The following is a 15579-nucleotide window of genomic DNA, read 5'->3' as shown; positions in this document are numbered from 1 at the left end:
GTGGTCCTCAGCAAGGCAGACTCTAATGGAGCCAGGCAACCATGCATCACACCAGCAACAGGGCAAGGAAGATAGAAGGATCTGGACGGGCTCCAAGAAGACTAGGGATGCTCTCCTATCTCATGCCTCTCGCTGTCAGAATTCCTCACGTCCCACAAATAACCAGGACTGAACGCAGAAGCTGGTCTTGTTTCAGGAGTGCCCATCTGCTGTTGCATTTCAGTAGAGGACTGAGCTCTTCCGAGCTCCTCTCCTCTGCGGGCAGTCCTCTGTGTGGGCTGTTCCAAAGCAAAAGAGAAGAGTACCAGCTGATGGGGTTTTGTGGGGCCAAAATGCTTACAGGAATGGGGGGTTCAGGGGCTATGTCAGTCCTGGGCATATTCATGGCATCCTCGTAACATACAGAAGAGATGGATGTTAACATACTGGATGTTTGTCTCTTCATGGCTTTATATGTGAAGTTCAAGACCATCCATCCTCAGGCACAATCCACTCTAAGAATATACACATGTGATCATATCTCTGGGACTATTTTTTTTCCCTTCTTTTTCCAGTGACTTGTTCTCTTCGGCCCTGTATTATCTGGTGATCAAGAGAAGGTGCTGAGTCTGACTCAGAGGGGGCTTCATGCCCTGCCCCCCCTTAGCCTACTTCCTCTTTCCTATAAAAATCTCCTTTGGTTGTTTCCTCAGAAATGTTTCATGCATTAAATTCAGTTGAAAAACAGGACAAGCGTTTGGGCAAAGCCAGGAGGTGGGAGTGTGCACTTCTGCTTCAGGTGACCTGAGCTGACCCAAGGCTGAGCCCCACAGGAGAAGAGAGGGGACTAATTTGCTAAACAAAGCGAACAGAACCTGGATGGAAATTATTTCACAGAACCTCAAGTCTAACACCAATGAACGTGAGCCGGGTTGAATCTGGGCTGAACTTGTTTATTTTCTAAAACTACAGAATCATCTTGGAAGTGAACTTGAAGCTGATCAGGTTAAAATTCCCACTTCTACCTCCAGAGAGAGAAGATGCAGGAGCTTGTTGACATTGACGCAAGGAAAGGAACAGAGGATACACAGAGCATGGAGGAGGCTAGAGGACCACCTACAGAGGAAAAAGCGTTTCTAAGGTTTCAAGAAAAGACAGTTTCTATTACCTGTCCGCACTAGGACAAAGGGTATAGCAGGACAGAAAAAAGAATCGCATTTTCAATCAAAAGAGCATTTAAAACACACAAAGGAGGACTTCCCTGTTGGTCCAGTGGTTAAGAATCTGCCTGCCAATGCAGGGGACATGGGTTTGATCCCTGATCCAGGAAGATCTCACATGCCATGGGACAAGTAGCCCCCTGCGCCAAACAGCTGGGCCCACATGCTGCAACTACTGAATCCCGTGTACCTAGAGCCTGTCCTCTGCAGCAAGAGAAGCCACTGCCACCTATGCCCTGCAACTCGAGAGTAGCCCCTGCTTGCTACAGCTAGGGAAAGCCTGCTCAGCCGCGAAGACCCAGCAAAGCCAAACCTAAATAAATAAGTAAGTAAAAACAAAGGAACTGATGAAGACAAGGCACCACATTGCAAATTCTCGATGAATTTCTCCACCTAGAAACTCAAGCTTTTCCCCCTAGCCATTTCCAAATATGTCAACAACTGGGAATTGAGTATGCACAACATTCTAAGTTTGTTTCTCAAAATCGGTTGGTTTAAGATTTCCCAAAGGAATGCTTATAGTTTCTTTCTATCATTCTATTTATCTAAAAGAAAGTGAAAGTTGCTCAGTTGTTTTTGCCACCCCATGGACTATACAGTCCATGGAATTCTCCAGGCCAGAATAATGGAGTGGGTAGCCTTTCCCTTCTCCAGGGGATCTTCCCAAACCAGGGGTCAAACCCAGGTCTCCTGCATTGCAGGCGGATTTTTTACCAGCTGAGCCATCAGAGAAACCCAAGAGTACTGGAGTGGGTTGCCATACCCTCCTCCAGGGGATCTTCCTGGCCCAGGAATCCAACCAGGGTATCTTGCACTGCAGGTGGATTCTTTACCAACTGAGCTATCAGGGAAGCCCATCTCTCTCTCTCTCTTTCTCTCTCTCTCTCTCTATCTATCCATCTAATCACATGCACATTGCTGAATTTAAGCAACTTCACTCTGAAGTAGACTGCATGGGGGTTTCCCAGGTGGCTCTAGTGGTAAAGAACCTGCCTGCCAATGCAGGAAACATGAGACACAGATTCAATTACTGGGTCAGGAAGATCCCCTGGAGGAGGGCATGGCAACCCCCTCCAGTATTCTTGCTTGGAGAATCCCAGGGACAGAGGAGCCTGGCAGGCTACAGTTCATGGTTGCAAAGAGTTAGACATGACTGAAGTGACTTAGTACGCAGCCATGCATAGACTGAAACAATCCAGAGGCCCTGGAAATGTGTTCTGTTTTAATAAAGAGATTTTCCTCTGACAACACCATGAAAAACCTCTCAATGCAGTTGCCACTAGAAATGCTCAGACCTGTGGAGGGTTGCACTAAAAAGTCAAGATTAAGCGTTGAGCCTGACTCCCATCAACAGCAGGGTTCAGAGAGGCTTGAAGTCTGCAAAAGGCCAGACCCTTCTGTAGGGTCTTGAGGAGCTGCTGGGAGCCCCTTGGAGGGGAGGGAGTAAGTCCAAGGGGGTTCTGCTTGTTCCTCTATTCAGAGTGCAGAAATATCTGCATACCTGAAGTCCAGGTGAGCCAAAGGCCCCTGTCTGGTGTGCCTCTGGTTTAAGTTCTGCTTGTCGAGCCTGATTTGGGCGGTTGTGTTTTGTAGCCACATTCAGGAACCCTCTGAGTGCAGCTGCCTGTGGCTCAGCTTCACCTGCTCTACTGGGGCCAGACTCCAACCTTCATTGCTCCCAGGCCTCTGCATATGGTTGTGCTCCACTGGAAGGGGTCCAGGAATCTCCTGTGCAGCAAAGGGGTCTGCTTCCTCCCTGCCCCATCCTTTGTGTGATCACCCACCCCATCCCTCGGCCGGCTGCACTGTTACTGCCTCCCCGCCTCCTGAAAAAAGGCCTCTCCCTTCTGTCTCCTCCTTCGTCACAAATTGTCTTCATCTGTGATGAGCATCCTGGTGAAGCCTGGAGTCAGACAGCCTGAGTCCAAGCTTGGGCACATGTCCCTGGTTCCTCATCTATAACACAGGACCTTCCTAATGGGGACAATAGGAAGGCAAAGTGAGTGATGGGTCTAAGTCCTCAGGACAGTGCTGGGACCAGCAAGACCATGAGAGGTTAGTGTGTACTCATCATTACTTGCTAAACTGCAACAGCAATTACAAATTCATGGCAAAAGGACAACTTCATTTCTTTACAATTGATTTTGCATGATATTAGTATCCTTTTTTTTCTTTTTGGCTGCACCGTGGAGCATGTGGGAATCTATGTTCTTAGACCAGGGATCAAACCTACCCTCCTTGCACTGAAACTGTGGAATCTTAACCACTGGATGGCCACGGAAGTCTTAGTATAATATTAGTATGTTATGAAGGTTCAGAATTTATTAAAACAATGTTTATTCACAGCAGCACTATTTACATTGGCCAAGACATGGAAGAAACCTAAATGTCCATCAACAGATGAATGGATAAAGAAGATGTGGTGCATATACACAATGGAATATTGGTGGTTTAGTCACCAAGTAATGTCTGACTCTGTGCGACCCCATGGACTATAGCCCACCAGGCTCCTCTGTCCATAGGATTTTCTGGAGAAGAATACTAGAGCGGGTTGCCATTTCCTTCTCCATAATGGAGTACTGAAGTGAAGTGAAGCCTGGAGAAGGAAATGGCAACCCACTCCAGTACTCTTGTCTAGAAAATCCCATGGACGGAGGAGCCTGGTGCAGGCTACTGTCCATGGGGTCCATACGATTTTCCGAAGAATACTGGAGTGGGTATTTCCTTCTCCACAATGGAGTATTAGTTAGCCATAAAAAGGAATAAAATAATGCCATTTGAAGCCACATGGGGGGACCTAATGACTATTATACTAAGTGAAGTAAGCCAGACAGAGAAAGACAAATATATGATATCACTTATATGTGAAGTCTAAGATATTATACAAATGAACTTATTTGCAAAACAGAATTAGACTCACAGACATTGAAAACAAACATGGCCACCAAAGTGAGGGTGGGGGATAAATTAGGAGTACAGGATTAAATATACACACTACTGTATAGAAAATAGATAATCAACAAGGCCTTGCTGTATAGCACAGGGAACTATATTCACTATCTTGTAATAAACTAAAATGGAAAAGAATCTGAAAAAAAATACAAACACACACATATATATATGTATATACATGAAAAAAAGAATCACTTAACTGTACCCCTGAAACACTTTAAATCAACTATACTTAAATTTAAATTTTTAAAAAGTGAATAATACATTTTAGATATCACATTTTTATGAGTTATAAAAATCTGTGGTAAATCATACCTTTCTAACATGACACATGTCAATTTTATATAAATAATTAGCTGCCTATAGGCTCTCCTACTTCTTTAGACCTGAGTCGCCTCCACCCAGAGAACTTCTTTGTCAGTACACACCTAGCCTCGCTTGCACTTAGGTAAGACCACGTGATGGTGTTCCAGCCAATGACAGGAGAGCAGAGGCACACCTTGCTTAGGCCTAGCCATCAACCATTGTGCGTGATTCGCCACGCTCTCCGCAGCTCCACCAGATGGCGCCAGAGGAGCCTCAGGGGATGGAGAAGCCACAAGATGGAAGGCGCTCTGATCCCTGAATCACCACGTGGAGGATGACAACCAATGCCAAGACTGTAGAAAGGAAAGTAAACTCTGATTGTGTTAGGCTTCTTAAATATGGAGCTTTATTTGCTACAGCAGCAAGCCTTACTGTAACAGATACAGTTGGAGAAGGGGAGATGGGAGAATACTATTAATAAGTGAGTATTGCGAGCTGGCGCACTAAGCACGGCCGAGAGGAGCTACCCCACGTCTGAGGTCAGGGGCAGAGGCCTAGAGTGCCAGGCTGCGACGGCGCAGGAACGGGCGAGAGGAGCTACCCTGTGTCCGAGGTCAGTGGCGGCTGGGAGGAGCTACCCCGCCTCCGAGGTCAGGGGCGGCCCGGAGAAAGCCACCTCGTGCCTGAGGCCATGGGCAGTGACCCTGAGGAGCCACCCACGCCCGAGGCAAGGGCCGGCGGCCGGGAGGAGCAACCGGAGGAGCAGTGGCTGCGCAGGCACAGGAGGGCCTAGAGGAGCTATCCCACGTTGAAGGTCAGGACAGCGGCGGTAAGGAGATACCCCTCGTCCAAGGTAAGGAGCAGCGGCTGCGATTTGCTGGAGCAGCCGTGAAGAGATACCCCACACCCAAGGTAAGAGAAACCCAAGTAAGATGGTAGGTGTTGCAAGGGGGCATCAGAGGGCAGACACACTGAAACCATACTCACAGAAAACTAGTCAATCTGATCACACTAAGACCACAGCCTTTTCTAACTCAATGAAACCAAGTCATGCCTGTGGGGCAACCCAAGACTGCTGGGTCATGGTGGAGAGGTCTGACAGAATGTGGTCCACTGGAGAAGGGAATGGCAAACCACTTCAGTATTCTTGCCTTGAGAACGCCATGAACAGTATGAAAAGGCAAAATGATAGGATACCAAAAGAGGAACTCCCCAGGTCATTAGGTGCCTAATATGCTACTGGAGATCAGTGGAGAAATAACTCCAGAAAGAATGAAGGGATGGAGCCAAAGCAAAAACAATACCCAGCTGTGGATGTGACTGGTGATAGAAGCAAGATCCAATGCTGTAAAGAGCAATATTGCATAGGAACCTGGAATGTCAGGTCCATGAATCAAGGCAAATTGGAAGTGGTCAAACAAGAGATGGCAAGGGTGAACATCAACATTCTAGGAATCAGCGAACTAAAATGGACTGGAATGGGTGAATTTAACTCAGATGACCATTATATCTACTACTGCGGGCAGGAATCCCTCAGAAGAAATGGAGTAGCCATCATGGTCAACAAAAGAGTCCGAAATGCAGTACTTGGATGCAATCTCTGTTCGTCTCCAAGGCAAACCATTCAATATCACAGTTATCCAAGTCTATGCCCCAACCAGTAACGCTGAAGAAAGTGAAGGTGAATGGTTTTCTGAAGACCTACAAGACCTTTTAGAACTGACACCCCCAAAAGATGTCCTTTTCATTACAGGGGACTGGAATGCAAAAGGAAGAAGTCAAGAAACACCTGGAGTAACAGGAAAATTTGGCCTTGGAATGTGGAATGAAGCAGGGCAAAGGCTAATAGAGTTTTGCCAAGAGAATGCACTGGTCATAGCAAACACCCTCTTCCAACAACACAAGAGAAGACTCTACACATGGACATCACCAGATGGTCAACACCGAAATCAGATTGATTATATCCTTTGCAGCCAAAGATGGAGAAGCTCTATACAGTCAACAAAAACAAGACCAGGAACTGACTGGCTCAGATCATGAACTCCTCATTACCAAATTCAGACTCAAATGGAAGAAAGTAGGGAAAACTGCTAGACCATTCAGGTATGACCTAAATCAAATCCCTTATGATTATACAGTGGAAGTGAGAAATAGATTTAAGGGACTAGATCTGATAGATAGAGTGCCTGATGAACTATGGAATGAGGTTCGTGACACTGTACAGGAGACAGGAATCAAGACCATCCCCATGGAAAAGAAATGCAAAAAAGCAAAATGGCTGTCTGGGGAGGCCTTACAAATAGCTGTGAAAAGAAGAGGGGCGAAAAGCAAAGGAGAAAAGGAAAGATATAGGCATCTGAATGCAGAGTTCCAAAGACTAGCAAGAAGAGATAGGAAACCCTTCCTCAGTGATCAATGCAAAGAAATAGAGGAAAACAACAGAATGGGAAAGACTAGAGATCTCTTCAAGAAAATTAGAGATACCAAGGGAATATTTCATGCAAAGATGGGCTCAATAAAGGACAGAAATGGTATGGACCTAACAGAAGCAGAAGATATTAAGAAGAGGTGGCAAGAATACACGGAAGAACTGTACAAAAAAGATCTTCACGACCCAGATAATCATGATGATGTGATCACTAATCTAGAGCCAGACATCTAGGAATGTGAAGTCAAGTGGGCCTTAGAAAGCATCACTACAAACAAAGCTAGTGGAGGTGATGAAATTCCAGTGGAGTTGTTTCAAATCCTGAAAGATGATGCTGTGAAAGTGCTGCACTCAATATGCCAGCAAATTTGGAAAACTCAGCAGTGGCCACAGGACTGGAAAAGGTCAGTTTTCATTCCAATCCCAAAGAAAGGCAATGCAAAAGAATGCTCAAACTACTGTACAATTGCACTCATCTCACACGCTAGTAAAGTAATGCTCAAAATTCTCCAAGCCAGGCTTCAGCAATACGTGAACCATGAACTCCCTGATGTTCAAGCTGGTTTTAGAAAAGGCAGAGGAGCCAGAGATCAAATTGCCAACATCCACTGGATCATGGAAAAAGCAAGAGAGTTCCAGAAAAACATCTATTTCTGCTTTATTGACTATGTCAAAGCCTTTGACTGTGTGGCTCACAATAAACTTTGGAAAATTCTGAAAGAGATGGGAATACCAGACCACCTGACATGCCTCTTGAGAAATCTGTATGCAGGTTAGGAAGCAACAGTTAGAACTGGACATGGAACACAGACTGGTTCCAAATAGGAAAAGGAGTATGTCAGGGTTGTGTATTGTCACCCTGCTTATTTAACTTCTATGCAGAGTACATCATGAGAAACGCCGGGCTGGAAGAAACACAAGCTGGAATCAAGATTGCCGGGAGAAATATCAGTTACCTCAGATATGCAGATGACATCACCATTATGGCAGAAAGTGAAGAGGAACTAAAAAGCCTTTTGATGAAAGTGAAAGAGGAGAGCGAAAAAGTTGGCTTAAAGCTCAACATTCAGAAAACGAAGATCATGGCATCCGGTCCCATCACTTCAAGGGAAATAGATGGGGAAACAGCAGAAACAATGTCAGACTTTATTTTTTGGGCTCCAAAATCACTGCAGATGGTGATTGCAGCCATGAAATTAAAAGACGCTTACTCCTTGGAAGAAAAGTTATGACCAACCTAGATAGTATATTCAAAAGCAGAGACATTACTTTGCCGACTAAGGTCCGTCTAGTCAAGGCTATGGTTTTTCCTGTGGTCATGTATGGATGTGAGAGTTGGACTGTGAAGAAGGCTGAGCACCGAAAAACTGATGCTTTTGAACTGTGGTGTTGGAGAAGACTCTTGGGAGTCCCTTGGACTGCAAGGAGATCCAACCAGTCCATTCTGAAGGAGATCAACCCTGGGATTTCTTTGGAAGGAATGATGCTAAAGCTGAAGCTCCAGTACTTTGGCCACCTCATGCGAAGAGTTGACTCATTGGAAAAGACTCTGATGCTGGGAGGGATTAAGGGCAGGAGGAGAAGAGGATGACCGAGGAAGAGATGGCTGGATGGCATCATGGACTCGATGGATGTGAGTCTGAGTGAACTCCGGGAGATGGTGATGGACAGGGAGGCCTGGCGTGCTGCGATTCATGGGGTCACAAATCGCGTGCTGCGATTCATGGAGTCAGGACACGACTGAGCGACTGAACTGAACTGAAGTGTGTAGAGTCAAGTTTCAAGCTTCAAGCTGCAAGAAGATTCAACCAGTCCATCCTAAAGGAAATCAGTCTTGAATATTCATTGGAAGGATTGATGCTGAAGCTGAAACTCCAATACTTTGGCTACCTGATGCGAAGAACTAACTCACTGGAAAAGACCCTGATGCTGGGAAAGATTGAAGGTGGGAAGAGAAGGGGACGACAGATGATGAGATGGTTGGATGGCATCACCAACTCTGGACATGAATTTGAGCAAGCTCCCGGAGTCAGTGATGGACAGGGAAGCCTGGCGTGCTGCAATTCATGGGGTCACAAAGACTTGGACACCATGGAGTGACTAAACTGAGCTTCAGGGTCTTAGAAAATGGGGCTGGAGGGATTTAGGCAAGGGTGTCAGGGAGGTGGTGGTGGTGATGGAAGGGTGAGCAGGGAGAGACTGGAGTGAAAGTCTCAGATTGTATTACTTAAAAGGTATTTTAAATTTAGCTTAGGTTATAAACCTCTATTGTAATCATGAAACTGGAACTTTTAATTTAAAAAAAAATATATATATATATATTTGGCTGCCTTGTGTCTTAGTTGTGGCTCATGAGGTCTTCAATCTTTGAGGCAGCAAACAGGATCTTTAGTTGTGGCATGTGGAATCTAGTTCCCTGACCAGGAATTGAACCTGGGCTCCCTGCGTTTGGGACTGTGCTCTTAGCCACTGGACCATCAGGGAAGTCCCCAGAACCTTTACTTTTTAAAAATACTAATAAAGTCAGCTATACAAAGTCGAGGTTTCTTTTTTGTACCACTGAATCCTCACAATTAGAATGATAACCTATAGTTCTGGCATTCTAGGAAGTGATGATGAATCATTGTATAACACCAGGGCCTTACTCGTGTCTTTTCCTATAGAATCATACTTTTAATGAGTACACAAACAAAGCCATCTCCCATCTCCATGAAGAGGGTAACCCACGCTTATTGAAGAAGGTAACAGTTTCTCCACTTTAATGCAATCTTATGTCAAAGCGGCATTGTCTGATCCCTTGTGTACCACCTTCACTGTTTGTTATTCTTCCCACGTACCACCTGTATTATCATTTACTAATATGTTTCTTTACATCTTCTTTATACTAACAACTTTTTAAATTTAGTCTGGTCCCAAGGAAGAATATCCGTAAAATCACAGTTGGATGTCCCAGACATATGTTAGCCTAGTAAACATTAAAATAAATAGAAACTGCTAATATAGAAAGTGTTCTTCTCACCCTCTAGAAAAATGTTATATATTCTACCTTAGAAAACACTGCATGAAAGGATCCAGGACGTGAATTTTCCTTAAACTGAACAGCTCAGTGTGTGAACCCCAGAGGCCTTCCAGAATCACTATCGTGTCTCTTCCAAGTCTAACCTCAGGGGTGACTTTTCCTTTGGAAATGGCATTCAATTATAGATTGCTATTCAGTGAGAGACTGCTTTCCGGCTCTGAGCCACAGAAAACACATCAGTGCTCACGGTTCAGTTTCTCTGAGCTCAGAATTCTTGCCCTAAATATCAGATGCACCCCACCCAGTGAAGCAAGCACAGCCCCTTGGCTCCTATTCGGGATCATTGCACACCCTGGTTTGCCCAGGACAAGTCAGCTTTACATCTTTCATCATGAATACCATCTCCCTCTATTCTCAAAAGTGGCCCAATGTAAGAAATATACTAAATTACATTCTACCTATTAGCTGTCCTGATTATACTATTCCTTCAGCATCTGAAATATCAAACATGGTGTGGCTATACTGTTTGAACTTCACATCTCCTCCTGTCCCCACGGACCTGCTTTTCAGTATTTTGGTGAATGGAAACACTGTCCTCCAATACGCTCAAGTCAGCCAGGGCTGGTCAATGAGGGGATTGGGATTGCAGAATAAAGGGTTGTTTTATTGTGGGAGGATAGTGTTTCTGAGAGGAAAATCTCTCTGGTCCTCAGGCCCCCAGGAGAGAGGAGAGGAAAGTCCTTGAGAGGTTACTGTCCATCAAACCATCAGAAGGAAGCCCCCCAAATACCTACAGCATTTGGAAGCATCCAAACTATCCCCCTTGACAATGTCAGAGGCTGGTGACCCATACTCTGAAAGTGTGGGAGCCCCTGAACCAATAAAGTGTCTGATACTGCTTGGAGATACTGAAAGTGAGCCTGAAAGGGTGGTTTGAGGTGAAAATTCTCAGGTCTCCAACTGCTGAGAAGTAAGGGAGAGGGTTCCTGCTCAGGCTTTGGAATTAAAGCCAAGGGATTAGGTGATTGTGGGGGTGAGCTTGCAAGAGGCAAGAGGGACCTGCAAAGGATTATGGCACATGGCCACCACCCACTCCTGCAAAGTGTAGCTGGATATGAAGGGCTGGGCTGGGCTGACCCAGTCCCCGCTACTGATGGATAAAACGTGTGATGTTCAATCTGGAGGAAGGTGGGCGTGGCCATCGCAAGCCACAGGAGACCATGTTTGGTTTTTCTCTCCCCTGTTGTGTCACCTTTAAGCCAGAGATGTTCATTAGGAGAAAAGGGTGTATGTGACACTTTGTTCTCTAAGTATCAAGAGAAGCACCTCAGGTTGGCTGAGATGTTGGCAAGGTTGGGCCTGGGTTGGGCAGGACAACATGCCCCCAAGGATGTCAACATCCTCCTTCCTAGAAACTGTGCACAGATTGGGTTGCATGACAGAGGTTGTAGATGGAACCTCTACAAGTCTGTGATCAGCCGACTGTGAGACACAAAGACCATCCTGGGTGATTCAGGAGGGCCCAGCGTAGCCAGGGGGCCCTTGGAAGTGGAGGACAGAGGCAGAAAAAGGGAATCAGAGCGGGCACAGATATGCAACTCTGCTGACTTCACCGATGGAGGGAGGAAGGGGCCACAGACAAGGAGATGAGGGTGGTCTTTACCTACTTTCTTAAAGGCAGATTTTCAATTTTAAGTGGGAACATCTTTGAAGTATTAGCCAATATGCCTCCCACTTTGAGCAATTAGACACACCTTCCCTAAGGATACTGAAAAGTAAAACAAGCAGAAAGAACCCTTTTAAAAATCTAGCATTTGCCTAAAGCAGACTTTACAAGCCTAGTAGGATTCTGTCCCTAAGAAAAGGACTGAGTTTCATCTGTCCTTAGACTGTTCTTCTCGCCTTCTCTCTGTAACATCACCGAAACCAGGAGGTGCTTCACAATCAACAGTGTCAGCCTTGGGTCACGTTTCACCTCCAGTATTTTTCTTTCTTAGCAGTATTTGAAATCAGTGTGAAAATCAATGATGGATTAAGTCGGATGAAATATGAAAATTGATTTATTCTTTGATTTTATAAGCATCATGAATCCTTATTTAAGTTTATTGTACTTTATTACTTTGTTATTACAGCTATCGTAATCCTTCCTGTTTTTATGCATTTTGTTTTCACAGAGACAAAAAACCAGAATCACCCCTGGTTTCAATATTAGACCTGTTTTTTGCTGGCTTTCCCCTCCTTGCTTTAATGAGATGTACTCAACATGTAACATTGTGTAAGTTTAAGGCATACAACCATGATGATTTGACACATGATCCCACATGCCACAACTAAGACCCTGACTTAGCCAAAACTTAAAATTAATTGATTAAAAAAGATGAAACTTTCTATAGGATATAAATAGATTATATATATATAGATTATATATAGAATATATATACAAATATGCAATATGCAACTGTAAATAAACAATATGCAAACAGGATATTTACATATATATCCTATTTTTCACCTCCATGGAGAAAACTATATATGTGAAACTTCATATATATGAAAGTATGTATATAGGATATATATCTGCCTACACATGGGTGTGTGCTAAGTTGCTTCAGCTGTGTGACTTTTGTGACCCTATGAATTTTAGCCCATCAGGCTCCTGTTCATGGAATTCTCCAGGCAAGAATACTGGAGTGGGTTGCCATGGCCTCCTTCAGGGGATCTTCCCGACTCAGGGATCGAACCCACGTCTCTTATGTGTCCTGCATTGGCACGTGGGCTCTTTACTGCTAGTGCCTCCTGGGAAGCCCATATCTGCTTATATATGAAACTATATATTACAGGTTGTATCAGCTATAAAAATTATAAGAAAATATCTCCTACTTTACTCCTCTGTAAAGTATATGAAATTATATTTGTGAAGAAATATGTATAAGATATAGGGGATATAGTATATATACGTGAAAATAGGATTTTCTTTTTTCCTCTTGTAATCATGAGGGCAGGACTTTGTTTTGCTCACTCCTGAATCTACAGCTTCTGAAAACCATGCCTTCTGTGCATCAAAAACTCGGTAATTATTTGCTGAATGATTTATGTTTATAATTAAGCTCTTCATTAGACTAGTTATAAGCCTTTCAGTGCAGTTTTAATTTTGAATACCATATGGTAGCCTCCACAATATTTTCTGAACTTTGGGCCTCTAGAGTCTTAATCTGACTCTGGGGGAAAAAAAAGATATTTCCATGGAGAGTGGTGGCCTGAAATCATGCTTACCTCTGGTTTTCGTCAATATCTGAGCATTACCTGGGCTGGCCTCTGCTATTTCTTATGGCCTGAGTTGTGCCCAGACTGGAGAGGCCTGGGACCTGCGATGGATCTCTGAATACTCCAGCCAGTTCAGTGTTGCTCAGAGACTTGAGGGTCCAAAGAAGGTCTGCATGTGGGATCTGAAACCACACTGATTCTACTCCTTGACTGTGCCCACTGCCTCCAAACTGAGAAATCTGACTCACTAGTTTTACTTGCAAGGGCCCCAAGCTGGGTTTTTGTCTCAGTCACAAACACTCATTATGCTCCTGGCATTTTCTCTCCTCTTCTTGGATCAAAGATCATTCCCTCGGGGAAAAGCCAGCAGAAGCTTCTGTAACTCACCCTAAAATTAAAGTCAAGGCTCTGTGTCAAGTTCTTATAAAGCAGAAACCCTCAGTGTCAGGCCTGGAAAGACAAATAATGGAAAAAAACAAAAAACAAACTCTACAACTTTTGGCTAAGTATAATATCAAATGTCAGATTTTGTATGTACACTTTTGCCATCATTTCCCCCTCTATTAATTTTAACTCTATAGAAGCAGAAGGTAAAGATGTATTGATGGGTTGGTACTAATTATCTCCTGCTATCTTCATTGATGAGAATTTCTGACATGAGTTGGGGTTTGAATCACAGCAGTGTGTTCACTCATATCCATTTTAGATGTGATTTGCGAGCTGCCAGCTGCATGCCTCATTTTACTACCAATGGAGGTTTGACTCCTCAATCAGCATGCAGAACACCATCGTTCTTACGTTGGGTTTCAAAAGAAAAGTGCAATGGCTCTGTGCCAACAACATGCACCCTGTGCAGGACAGCGTTTAAATGTCTGAGCATTGACTCAGAGGATTTAAAAGGGCTTAGGACCTCTAACTCATGCCTTAATGCACCTGTTGTCAATATGTTTTCCTTCTTCATATAACAATGTACTTGTAGTCACAAAATTGTAAGTCAAAGTAATAATTTCTACCACAGAAGTGGAGGGAGGTTGAGCCAGGATGGCAGAGAGGGAAGACCCAGGGTCAGTGTCTCCCCACACCTAGGACACTCACCAGATGCTGGTGGGGGGCCTCTGACAACCAGGTGGGCAGGAGGAGCCCCTGAGTGACCAGCACTGTTTACAATAGCCAGGGCATGGAAGCAGCCTAGATGTCCACCAACAGAGGAGTGAGTGAAGAAGATGCAGTCCATGTATACCCTGGAATATTAGTCATAAAAAGGAGTGAAATTGAGTCCGTTGGAGTGATGTGGATGAATCTAGAGCCTGCCATACAGAGTTAAATAAGTCAAAAAGAGGAAAATAAATATCATATATGTATTATTGCATACATATGGAATCTAGAAAAATGGTACTAATGAACCTATTTGCAGGGCAGCAATAGAGACACAGACAGAGACAATGGACTTGTGGTCACGGTGAGGGGGAAGAAAAAGTGGTGAAGTGAGAGAGCAGCACTCACATGTACACACTACCATGGGTAAGACAGAGAGCAGGTGGGGAGCTGCTGCAGAGCACAGGGAGCTCAGCTCAGTGCTGTGTGATGACCCAGACGGGAGGGACGGGAGGATGGAAGGGAGGCTCAAGAGCGGGGATATGGGTATACATATGGCTGATTCACTGCGCTGTCTGGCACAAGCTGACACAATGTTGTAAAGCAATTATAGTCTAACTAAAAATAGAAAAATGGAGGGGAATTAGTTACTCTCACCCTTATAGGCATTTTAGAATCCTGGAAGGTACTATGCCTGCAATTTGGGCTTCTGCCTGACCAGGCAGTGCTCATCAAGAAACCTTTAGCTCATAATGAACATCTGGCTCCAGGTGTAGACAGATGATGTCTCTTGGCATCCAGCAAACAATACATCCAAAATCCAAATTTCACCAAGTATGTGTGTTCACAAAAAGACAGTGTAACAGAAAATGCTATGGCAAGGGAATGGAGAGGATCTGATACTTTGTGCCTCACTGGATGTTTATCAATGCTCAGTACAAATATGGGTTTATTCTACCATGGATGCATTCCACAGACATTTATTTATTAAGAAACTGTTACACACCAGACTCTCAGTTAAGTCCAGGAAGACAGAAATAAGTCAGAAAAGTCCCCAACCTAGAATGTCTCCAAACCTAACATGTAAATAACTGAGGATAACCACATTCCTCACAGAGTCACATCTTACCTAAGAGTTAAAGTCTAAAGAAGGGTGCATCCACCTAAAGTGAAAATTACCCTTGAAAATCTTTTAAATTGGGATTTTTTTTTGGACCACAGATGTATTGCTTGACTTCTAACATCTGACTTCTGTTATTTTGATCTTTAGCATCTTGGAAGTAACAGTGTACAGTTCTCTTGCACAATCTAATTGC

General features: G+C 44.2%; 1 protein-coding gene across 1 annotated transcript in view; it reads right to left on the bottom strand.

Annotated features, from left to right (window-relative positions):
- TMEM132D (transmembrane protein 132D) overlaps window positions 1-15579 on the bottom strand; it is an 883628-nt gene that overhangs the window by 104162 nt on the left and 763887 nt on the right. The gene's annotated exons all lie outside the window — the stretch shown is intronic.

The sequence above is a fragment of the Capricornis sumatraensis genome, chromosome 17 (genome assembly GCF_032405125.1).
Source record: "Capricornis sumatraensis isolate serow.1 chromosome 17, serow.2, whole genome shotgun sequence".
NCBI classification, from domain to species: domain Eukaryota; kingdom Metazoa; phylum Chordata; class Mammalia; order Artiodactyla; family Bovidae; genus Capricornis; species Capricornis sumatraensis.
The sequence above is the reverse complement of the archived record's forward strand: the minus strand, read 5'-3'. Positions and strand labels throughout refer to the sequence as shown.